The sequence below is a fragment of the Watersipora subatra genome, chromosome 2 (genome assembly GCF_963576615.1).
Source record: "Watersipora subatra chromosome 2, tzWatSuba1.1, whole genome shotgun sequence".
NCBI classification, from domain to species: Eukaryota; Metazoa; Bryozoa; class Gymnolaemata; order Cheilostomatida; family Watersiporidae; genus Watersipora; species Watersipora subatra.
Genome location: NC_088709.1, coordinates 73,686,635 through 73,698,933, shown reverse-complemented (window position 1 = coordinate 73,698,933; position 12,299 = coordinate 73,686,635).

The following is a 12,299-nucleotide window of genomic DNA, read 5'->3' as shown; positions in this document are numbered from 1 at the left end:
TTCATCAGCTTGCTTCTGTATTTCTCACATCAACTCCTTCCTTCAAGTAATCAAATCATTTTAAACTAAGAATACCGGTGATTGAGTCTGTTATCTGTACGATTGCTGCTTTAGCTATCAGCTAGTATAACACCAAATAGCCTTATTAAGGAGTAAAAACCAACAGCTTTATGATACACTACCATCTTGCAAATGAAAATTCAAAAAGCTTAGATAAACCCAGTAAAATATGCTGTGAGTAGATACGAAAATTAATAATATGGTAAGGTTGAAAATGTAATGTGATACGTTTTTTGTATGGACAATTAATTTTTTTTATTAATTCTCAAGTATTCGATGAACTGCTGATCTCTTAATCTAGTAATAATATTATTGGGTACTGTTAGTGGGTAATATATACCCACTAAATATGGCTTTTACTTGACTTACTATGACTTTTATATAGCTGTATTAAATAGTTGATCAAAGCTTAGCACAATGAAGTGATAAGCTTATATATTGTAGTTTCAGCTTTAATCTCTATGCCAGCTTTTTCTTACAGAAATATATCATAATAGATCAATAAAATCATCCATTACAAATAAGTATATTACCAGATATAAATTAGATAACTAGAAATATTCTGAAATATTTTTTTATGGAAAAGTAGTTTTGAGATACAAAAAGCCCGTGCATGAGCGACATTACAGAAAGTCAACCTAAAGTAAGAGTGTTGTTTATCTGTATTAAAGGTCAACCTTCCAGAAGGACACGCATTTATGTATGCGAGGGACAATAATCAAACTGCTTCAGCTCTACGCTTTATTAGTCGCTAGACTAGCGTAGATAATTTTCGTTTGCTACTTCCCTTGTAACGTGTAAGATTTATTTTACTGGTATGGTGATTTCTGTGTGTTTGTTGGCAACCGGCCAATTACTTTGTCCCTCTCTGTTATTAACCACCATGGTACACATGAGCCTTTCGTTGTTATAATCAGTGCCATCAACCGATAGTCAAGCAATCTAACCACAAACTATCAACTGAATAAGTTGTCGTTAAAGTCAACTTAAGTGAAACCAGAACAAGCGCAAAAGCAAGGATGTAGAAACCTCAGTAACTATGAAACCGTTTTGTAGGCTATTATTTACAAAGTAGATTGTTAAGTGCGCCAAATGGTGACCTTGTGTAGTCGATACTTTTCCAACTTTGTAGGCAACAATAGAGCAAAATAGAATGATTATTTGTATCTAGTACTTCAGTTTAAAATTTTATAAAAGCCCGTGTTAACAAGTTTTGTATCTCGAAAAAAAAAACATTTGAAGCAAATTTTAGCATTTTTAGTTGGAAAGACCTCAACTACTATATTTCCTTTGATTCCTCCAACATTTCTTCCTCGAAGCAGTTTATAAGTTATAGATAAAACAGACCAGCTGTACATGTCTATTGTTCTCATAGATGTGACACGGAACACCCTGAATACAGCAACATAACATTTGCTCCCTTCAATAGAGCAAAATAGAATGATTATTTGTATCTAGTACTTCAGTTTAAAATTTTATAAAAGCCCGTGTTAACAAGTTTTATATCTCGAAAAAAAAACATTTGAAGCAAATTTTAGCATTTTTAGTTGGAAAGACCTCAACTACTATATTTCTTTTGATTCCTCCAACATTTCTTCCTCGAAGCAGTTTATAAGTTATAGATAAAACAGACCAGCTGTACATGTCTATTGTTCTCATAGATGTGACACGGAACACCCTGAATACAGCAACATAACATTTGCTCCCTTCAATGGATCTGACAGCTGTTTTGTACCAATCGACACCGACGGCAATGAGACTACTCAATTCCACTGTCAGCATTATGTGTACTCCACACAGTACTATTATTCCTCTATTGTAACAGAAGTGAGTCTACTAATCTAGTCCTGAAAGAGAGAAACTCATATATAACTAGCAGTCTGTTGGGTATTTTATTTGCTTCAATATTTTTATAGTCATCACCCACCTCTCAATTTTATTAGACTATCGGTTGTTACATAAATTACAAAAAAACACGCTTCAGAACAAAAATGCTCAACAGAAAATGCAACAAACCACGAAAATTTTAAAAATTTTGCAGATTCGCTATTGCAAATTAATTTTTTTAGTTTGTTCTATGTATGCAAACTTCTTGCTTGATATCTGTAAACCAAAAACAAGCCAACAAAATTTATACCAATGCTTAAACCCTGTAGTGGAATTTGGTGTGTGAAGACAAAGCTAAAGCAACTCTCAGTACTGGGCTCTACATGGCAGGGAACATATTGGGAGCTATCATCTTTGGGTACCTCTCTGACACGTAGGTACTTAGGCTGATCCATAGAAATAAAATTGTGGCCACACTATAATTGATGAGAAGCTGCCAAAGTGACAAACCTTTGCCAAAACAGCTGATGTTTGTAAAGAGTGGCAGCAAGCGTCTTGACAGAACTTTGAATTTAGCGTTGTTCAAACTATTGCTTGTTTTATTGCCACATGATTCAACTTTATATCATTTTGTTCATCACAGGCTTGTAAGCACAGCCAATTAAAAAGTAGATTAGGGAGATTAGGAAATAAGCACAGCCAATTAGAACGTAGATTAGGGAGATTAGGAAGTAAGCACAGCCAATTAGAAAGTAAATTAGGAAGATTAGGAAGTAAGGTAAATTATTATGATGGCAAAGAATTAAGCGGATGCTGCAGTCACTAATGATGTGCTATTCTATTAAAAGTGAAATGTAGTTACATCATGCCGAAGAGGATTGAAGCATTCATGTTTCTGTTGCTTTTAATTATTATTTTAAACAGAAGTTTTAGATTTAGAAAACTTTACTTCAAGGGCTGTGTGGCCAGCCCATAATATATGCTTCGAAAATTGTTTGAAGTCAAAATACAATGCTTTTGAATTCAGTAAGTGTAGGGGTTGCGGATTGAGGATTTGGATTCCAATGGCAGACCCGTCCAATGGCAGACCCGTCCAATGCCAGACCCGTCCAATGGCAGACCCGTCCTAATTTTGATAGAATTACAAAAGTTTAAATCTTGCCAAAGTATATAATGATACACAATAACCAAATCATTGGGTAGAATCTATTGACAGTAGACAAATGCATGCGAGGTAAAGGTCATGACCTAAACTCTTTACGAGCATTCTAGTGCTTCAGGCTATGATCACTAAATTCTTGCTTTATAATAAGCGCATTCAGTGTACACTAAATTGTTTTATTGGATTGGTTTTTAAGTTGTTTATAGAATAATTACCTGGTCAACTATTTGATCAAGTATTAATGAAACTGTAAAAAAACAAGTTTATGGATATGCATATGATTAAACGAACGTTTAAGACATATCCCGTGCCACGGTGAATATTGCTTAGGTATTTTGTCAGGCATCAGAAATCCAAGAGAGCCTTAAGTTGCATTTTTATTAATATAAAACATCTGAAGTATGTACACAGGTTGGTTATCAAACATTTAGGTAGTCTCTTTAGCGAGGAACTACTTTCCGAAACTCCTAGTCTATCGAGTACTGTTTTTACCCTTTCTATTAGTATAGAGAGTTTGTAGGGAAACTTACCCTTCTGATCTATGACCTTCTGTCTTAATAACTAGTGTATAGAACCTACAGTTTTATTTTGAGCTAGCAATTGCTAGCGTGGTTAAAGTGCTGTTACCGCTCAAGTTCTGTTTCAGAATTGGAAGAAAGAAAGCAGCCATAATTGCAGTGTTTCTGGTAGTGTCAGCAGGCACCGGAGCAGCCTTTTCTCCTAACTACTATGTCTTTGTAGTCTTACGCATTATTGTAGCAGGAGGTGCAATAGGTACATACACGTGTTTCTTTGTGCTTGGTAAGTTAGTTTTTGGAAAAAGTTGCAATTGACATCTTTCCTGTTGTAATGTAGTTATGTAATCCTTGCTCAATGTTGGCTGGGATTTGCTGCAGATATCTTGAATTTTTGGTAATAAATTTAAACAAAGTATCTGTAAGTAAAATCTTAGATTTATTAACTCTATTAGAATTATTTTAAAGACTACTAGAATTCTAAACTCTATACATACAAAGGAATATTATATTATATATTATAATATATTATATAAGAAAATGTATATAATAAGGGATAACAATATATTTACTCTATGCATAATATATTGCACATATAAAGCTTAAGAATGTATCCTTAACAACTCTTAATACTTCCTTACCTAAATTAAACAAGTGCATTATTGACTGGAGGCAATTGCCAGTTTTTTCTTCTCTCATCTTATTAATAATGTTGTGGAATGTGATCCACTGAGAGCTGAGCCTACGGCTGAGCTAAGCCGAGTGGGGCTGTGCTCAGTCAGGCGGAATAACGAGGTGAGAGTAAAGCCAGTCAGAGCCAAGCCGAGCCGAGTAGAGCCAAGCCGAGCCGAGCCGAGCTGAGTAGAGCCAAGCCACAGCTGAGCCGGGTCAAGCCCAGCCAAGTAGAACGAGAGGCGGGGCCTACCCGCTATATAAGCCTGAACATTTGTGCTAGAGAGCAGAACTGTTCTGGGCCTGTTCATTGCCTGTTACTTGAGCATTCTTGTACAATTTATGAACTAAGCAGAAAATATATGTATAAACTCATGCACAAAGTCTTGTAATAGTGTTGGAAAGTGAAGGTCACACAAAACCTTTACATTGGTGGCAGCGGTGAGATCTCTGACGATACCAAGAACTCCACCACAGGACTCACATTAGAATCACTGGACTATGAAAGAACTGAGCTGCCTGAAAAGCGGTGAAACTGCTCCTACTGGAGGAACTTCCTGGCAACAGGAAGAAACCCTGAGAGAACTGTGAAAAGTCTTGCGGTATCGGACCCAGTAGATGCACTGCTCCAGGAGCAGAAACCTACTGATGGCTCTGACAGGACTTGCCTGAGGAAGCAGCCTTGCTCCGACTGGAAGAACTTTCTGGCAACAAAAAGAAACTCAGAAAGGAGCCGACGGCCATGGACTCAGTTGAGGCACTGCTCTGGAAAGGGAGCAGAAACCTACTGAAAGCCAAACATGGCCAACAGGAGAGCACGAAGCGCTTATCCGGGACCCGACCGACTAGTAGAAGCACTAGAACGGGTATTATTGTTGCCAAGGGCGCAGGAACTGGCACCGCGCTTCAGGACTCCCCAGTACACTAGGAAGGGAGATGTGGAATACTTCACTGTTTGCTTCATGGAGGTAGCCGACCCCAACCAGTAGATGAAAGGAGCAACTTTGTTGCACCTCTGAGAAGCACTGAGCAAACAGGCTGAGAACTGCGAGCGGGTCAAAATCCAGGAAGCCATACTCAATGCCCTCTGGGCAAGATTCGGGCTATCCGCTAGGCAGGCTCTAAGCCAGCTTAATGCCCTTAGGCAAGAGAAAGGAACAACGCTTCAGAAGCATGCTATGGAGGTCGAGAGGCTGGTACGCATTGCGTACGGGGACCTGCCGAATCGACACCGGAATAGCGTGGCCATGGAAACCTTTCGCAGCTCACTAAGGGAACCCTGCCCTGCAGCGACATCTGTTGGCTGTACATACGCCCCCTCTAGCTGACACTGTACGAGCAGGAAGTGATTACCTCCAGATCCAGGGAGGCGAGTGCAAACCCATCGGATCTTCGGTACGGACCCTGGAGGGAGGATCCTCTGACCAGGTAATTTTGGCCGAAACCGATGTCATTGGACAATTAGCCCAGCTAGTCCAATCTCTCATGAAAAAGGTGGAACGGCTCCAGGAGCAGGTTTACACTCCAACCGAAAATGTGAGCTTCAGCTAGCTACCAGCCAGAATTCAGCCAGCTACCCTTTGCTGGGGTCGTGGCCCACCAGAGTATGTACGAAGGAATTGCCCTCGGTACTCAAAACCGGCTTCGAGAAACGAAGAGAGGCCACAGCAGTAGCTCCGACTACTGGCTGTGCTAAGGCCAAACAACCCCAGAAACACAGTAGGACTACATGGAATTCGGTGACAACGGACGGTCGGTCTCAACCAGCAAGGACTAAGCCAAGAAAAAATCAAGCACAGGAAAGGCCTGTAGAGACACGAAACTACTACCAGTCTTTGAGTGAGGCCAGTCTAGACATTCCCACCATCCCGGATAGCGCCTGCGCCCCTCCGTGCGAACAGCAGGGACGTAGCCCAAATCGAAGGAAGGTGACCCCCAAATCCCCTCCACCCCAGACATTGAGAACCGCCCTCACTGGACCGGATGGTCAGAAGCCTGTCTTAAAAGCGGCAGGACCGACCCCTTTCTCCGCCTTGGGGATGGCAGTCACAGGAGCCCCGGGTCTACCCCAAACGTGGGACGGTCCGAGAGACCCACCCCGCCCCACTGCGAAAAAGAAGTCTCCTAGGCCTCGCGGAAGATGTCTTGGAAGACACCACTAGGGGGCAAGCCCTTAGCCGACCTCACTTCACCAGCTATTTTCTCCCAGGAAAAGTGGAGGGGCGGCTCATCCAGTTTCCTTTAGACGCAGGATGCACCACAAACCTGATCAATAAGCAGGTCTTTGACCAATTGCCAAGAGCCATACGGGACCAACTCGAGAATAGTAACAGCCATGGGTTATTGACTGACGGAACACGACTCTCCTTCTACGGGATAATCCATTTGACCATCCGCCTGAGGGACTTAAGGACAGAGGAAGTCTTTGTGGTCAGCCGTCTAAGCGAGCATGCCATTTTTGGAATGCCATTCTTCGTGGCCCATCAGTGCTCTCTCGAGTTTGAGCAACCGGTGGTCCGAATGGATGGCAGGCAGCTAGTCTGCACAGATTGGCATGGACGGCTGTTACAGAGCAAAGTACAGGTGATCAACGGGGGTTGTGGTTCCCGCCCGAACAAAGATGGCGAAACACTGTTGCATCACCACCCGGAATTACTGCCCCATGGAACTGATTGAAGGATTTCTCGACAGACCCCCGATAGCAAGTAGCCTGAATTAGCCGGGACCCAAGGGACAGGTCATCACCCACTGCATGAATGCTACGGAGCGGCCATTGACCTTCTGGTCCGAAGCTACTGTCGGCACTTACACGAGGGTAAAAAGCCTGCAGGTCGGAAAGGACGACCCCTTATTGTATGAAACCGGTTCAACTTCAATCAATAGAGTGGCGGCTCACCTTAAGGAGTTGTTCTAAGTGGCCCTGCTGAACTGTAAGAGGACAGGCCAGACAGCGAGGTTGGCCTCTCTGTTGAGTCAATATACCACCATGTTTAGCACGGGTGACTACGACGCAGGGAGGACCTTCGAGGTAGAACATTCCATTCCCCTTAAGGAGGGCACTCGGCTGATACAGCAACCCTCCACAGACTTGGACCGGAGAAGGAGGCAGAGGCCAAGAGGCAGGTCAAGGATCTATTTAAGAGGGGCCTATCAAACCAGCTGGAGGAGCTTGGAGCTCCCCCGTAGTGTTGATCTAAAAAAAAGGATAAGAAGTGTCGTTTATGCATAGACTACCGGCGTTTAAAAACTGTCACCGAGCAGGACGCCTACCCAGGATTGACGACAGCCTGGACACCCTGTCTGGCAGTCGCTAGTTTAGCACGCTTGACCTGGTAAGCGGGTATTGGCAGGTACCACTGAATGCAGAAGCGCAAGATGAGTCGGCCTTATCAACACAGTCCGGATTGTGGAAGTGGAAGGTGTTGCCTTTCGGACTGATGTCTGCTCCAGTCACCTTCCAAAGGCTCGTGGAACGCGTTTTACATGGCCTTCACTGGAGAACGCTGCTACTGTATCTTGATGATATTATAGTCATCACTCCGGACTTCGATACGCACTTGCATCGGCTGGAGGAGGTCTTCCAGAAACTCAACAAGGCTTGATTAAAACTAAAACCGTCCAAATGCGAACTGTTGCAACTCCAGGTCCGCTACTTGTGTCACATAGTAAGCCAGGACAGAGTCTCTACAGACCCCGACAAGGTAAAGGCAGTCACGGAGTGGCCGAACCCGTGCAGAGTGAAGGAACTCCAAGGATTCCTCAGGACCGTCGATTACTACTGACAGTATATCCCGGAATTCGCCACTATAGCGCATCCCTTGCACCAGCTGCCTGCGAAAAAAGAGCCCTGGAAATGGACAGAAAGAGAACAGGCCACTTTCAACAAGCTGAAGGACACTATCAGCATTGCCCCGATTTTGGGCTACCCGAACCCCCGCAGGCAGTACATCCTGGACATGGACGCCAGCGGATGTGGAGGGGGGCCGTACTGTCCCAAGTACAAAAAAGCTGCTAGAGGATCATTGCCTATTACAGCAAAAGCCTCACACCTTTGGAGCGCAATTACTGCATCACTTGACGAGAATTGCTTGCAGTAGTCAAGGCAGTTAAGCACTTTCGGCCTTATTTGTATGGCCAGGAGTTCCTCCTACGGGCGGACCACGCTTTACTCCGTGGTTATATAGGAGGAGGGAACCCTTAAACCAGGTAGCCTTGTGGCTCGAGATCCTGGTAGAGTTCTGCTACATTCTGGAAAATTGGTCAGGGACTTGCCACAGGAACGCAGATAGGCTGAGCAGGCAAACTTGCGGGGACTACCGGCAATGTGCGAGCATTGAGCAGAGGGACGGGGGGGCCCTCATTGAAGGAGTTGGCAATGGAACAAAGGCCCTTAGTCGCATGGGTACCGATCAGTTGCTTAGATGTGACTCCCACTCTCAACAGGGCGGGATCGACCCTGGGCAACGTTGCATACCCCAGGGGGCTGGCCTGCAACTCGCACGGGTCTCCCACCTCAACAGTGGCGGGATTGAACCTGGGTGCTGGAGGTTCCCCCGAAGAGCTGCCGGCCACACCAGGGATGACACGACCAAAGGGTGAGCTGGCGAGGACACAGGCCATCGGCCAGTTCTGCGTATATGACAGGACGGCGTGCTGGAAGCACGCGTGGCCCCGCAGGGCCACGCTAGTTGGTACGCTATCTGCCTCCCAGCCATGCGGGAAATCACGGTGTGGCAAACGCACGTCCTGGCTCACTCTGGGGTGGGAAGAACGATAAGCCGCCTCCAGCTGACTTGGTACTGGCCCAGACTGACATTCGCAGTCAGACGGCTCATCAAGAGTTGTGAGGTGTGCCAGGCCGCAAAGCATGGAGGGACAAAGGCGGCCAGAGGAAAAAAAAAGCTCTAAGCCAGACAACCCTGGCAGAAGGTAGCTGGGGACTTGGTGGGGCCATTTCCGGTCACACCTAGGGAAAACAAGTGGGTGCTGGTCCTTACCGACCACTTCAACCGATGGCAGGACGCACTGGCTCTACCTAACGCCACGACCCAGGTAGTCACAATTGCACTAGATGAGCGGGTCTTCTGCTACCTAGGGTTACCTGAACAGATCCACACAAATCAGGGGGTGCAGTTTGAGAGCCAACTGATGGCCAAACTGTGCCAACTCTGGAGCGTGGGAAAACCCATACGACTCCTTATCACCCACAGGCAAACGGAATCGTTGAGCGAAACAACCAGGGACTCGAAGACTCCTTGAGGGGACTACTCCTGGCTCAGGGACAGCACGAGTGGGACCTTGTGCTTCTCTAGCTGATGAGAGCATACCGAAGCACCCCCCCATTCTGCAACCGGAGAGACAGCCAACATGTTGATGTTGGGACGGGAGCTGAACTTGCCGGACTGGCTGGAAAGCCACACCCCCACCCCGACCAAGTTCTTTCCTGCTCACAAGCACGCCCTTGAGGTGCAGTGGAGGCTGCAGGCAGTGCACGAGGCGCTATGACAAAGTCAGATAGAGGTGAGACAGGAGGACTGGGAGGAGCCACCGCTGTATCCTCAGGTGACTGGATGTGGCTCACAAACAAACGTCGGAGACGGGGAGAAAATCTCAAGCTGCAGGCAAATACCAGGACTTACAGCCTTCAAGATCATACCAGCTCCTGAAGGCCTGGGAGAACCACGCGTATCTAATAGAGTAGCAGGGTCAGTCTTCCATCCAGAGCAAGGGAAAGCTGAAGCCTTACCATGTTTGCCCGGAGAGGTTGGGACAAGCCCCGGCCACTCTGGAATCAAGGAGGGGCCCCAACATGAAAGGAGCTTGACCCAGCAAGCCGGAGAGAAAACTGGAGGAGGTCAAAAGCGACCCAGTGCCAATGATGCCGCCCCCCAACTGGAAAAACTTGTTGAGGGAGGCTGCAGAAAAACAAAGACAGGAGACAACTTCCAAGGAAAACTTGGCCGGACCGGAGGAAGGAGAGCGCCAAAGACTGAGTTCAGTAAAAATCAATTCGGTCCCACTAAGAGAAGAAGTTCCGGGAGAATCGGAATCAAACCTGGAAGAGGCCGGAGAAACCGTGACTTCAGAATTTCCATCAACTCCAGTCCGGCACAATCCGAGACCGGCTCGGATCACCAGGAAGCCGGAACGGTACGAAAATGGGGTATGCTACTCCATGGAACTGTCGGAAAACGGTGCGGAGGTCGAACAGGAAAGCAGTAAAACGGTCCTCACGGATGCAACCAAACCTTACCCTTCAAAACACTCGTTTTCTCTGGACGACGTTAGGGCACTAGAGAAGATGGACAGCAAAGGTAACACCTCTCTATTGGATTTATTGACTTCAGTTACAACTAGCTTGAAAGAAGCTGAGGAGGCACTGGGTGTACCAGAGCCAGTAGGTGCGGCAGCACCCAAGGAAAATCAGAAGTGGGAGGAGACGACTACCGAGGCCAGCACGAGCTGCCCCGGAGAAGCTGTCTTCAACGCGAAGACCTGGACAGAACCCTGACAGGAGAGAAAAAGGTCTGCCGGGTGGCTACCATAAGCTCTCTCCCAAGGTCTAGATTTGAGACCGTAGTCACCAATGGAGGGGAGAGTGCTGTGGAATGTGATCCACTGAGAGCTGAGCCTAGGGCTGAGCTAAACCGAGCCGGGCTGTGCTCAGTCAGGCGGAATAACGAGGTGAGACTTAAGCCAGTCAGAGCCAAGCCGAGCCGAGCTGAGTAGAGCCAAGCCAAGCTAAGCCAAACCGAGCTGAGTAGAGCTAAGCCAAAGATGAGCCGGGTCAAACCCAGGCAAGTAGAACGAGAGGCGGGGCCTACCCGCTATATAAGCCTGAACATATGTGCTAGAGAGCAGAGCTGTTCTGGGCCTGTTCATTGCCTGTTACTTGAGCATTCTTGTACAACTTATGAACTAAGCAGAAAATATATGTATAAATTCATGCACCGAGTCTTGTACTAGTGGAGGAGTGTGAAGGTCACACAAAACCTTTACAATAGCCATCCACAATTACTTCTCCAAGAGTAGCTAGCAGTAGCATTGTAAGCACTTTATCAGAAACCAACTATGATAGAACAGACTTGGAGGTTGAGAAGGAAAGTACATTGTATAAGTGGTTATTACTATTAGTTTAGAGTTCTTTAGTAGCTTTAAAATTTATATTGTCTTACTTATGTTTAGTCGAACAATTACTTCTGAGCATAAACATTCAATAACCAACTATTTATATTTGTATATATATAGTGTAGCAGTAATAAATATATACAAGTATATATATTTACCAATAAATATATATATATCATAAAAAAATTGTTTCCTCACCCCGGTTAACCCGTATGGGTGGTAATTTCTGCTCTAACTCGGGTCTCCTACCAGAGACTTGGTAGTTTGAGCATTCGCCTCAAGATTTTAGCTGTTCCAAATAGCGCAATTTTCTGCGACTCACCTGAGTTGATTGCTGCCAATATCTGGGCAAGCCACATTTTATGCGCCGGTGTTATTGCGCCCAGTGCCCCAATGACTATTGGGATTACAGTTGTTCTTACATTCCAGCATTTCATCACATAAATATATATACATATATATATATACATATATATATATATATATATAAAATACTGCTAGCACCGCTGCCATGTGAATTACTTCTGAGCATTGTAGTCTACCTCTGGAACAACTCTACTAGCCATTACTCTAACTGAAAAGCAAAAGCTCATGAAATAAAAAGCCAACAATCAAAGTGTCGAGGTTCTGGCAGCGTGCTGCCAGAACCTTTGATTATCAACACTTTGATTACCGGTATCTCTAAAGTAAAACACTTCACCACCAAAGATTATGTTGGAGAGAATGGTATTTTCACTAAACAGAACATTACTGGCAAATGGGAGAAGATTGAGAATAATATGACTTGACCTTGAAAGGATCTGACAAAGTGAATTTGTATAACTGACAGTTCATTACAAAAAGTTACTAAAATTGTATACAATTAAAAGTATAACTCTAAAAGATTTTTGATAAAGAACATGCTTTTTTCAAGTTCATACATTTTTAAAGACAAT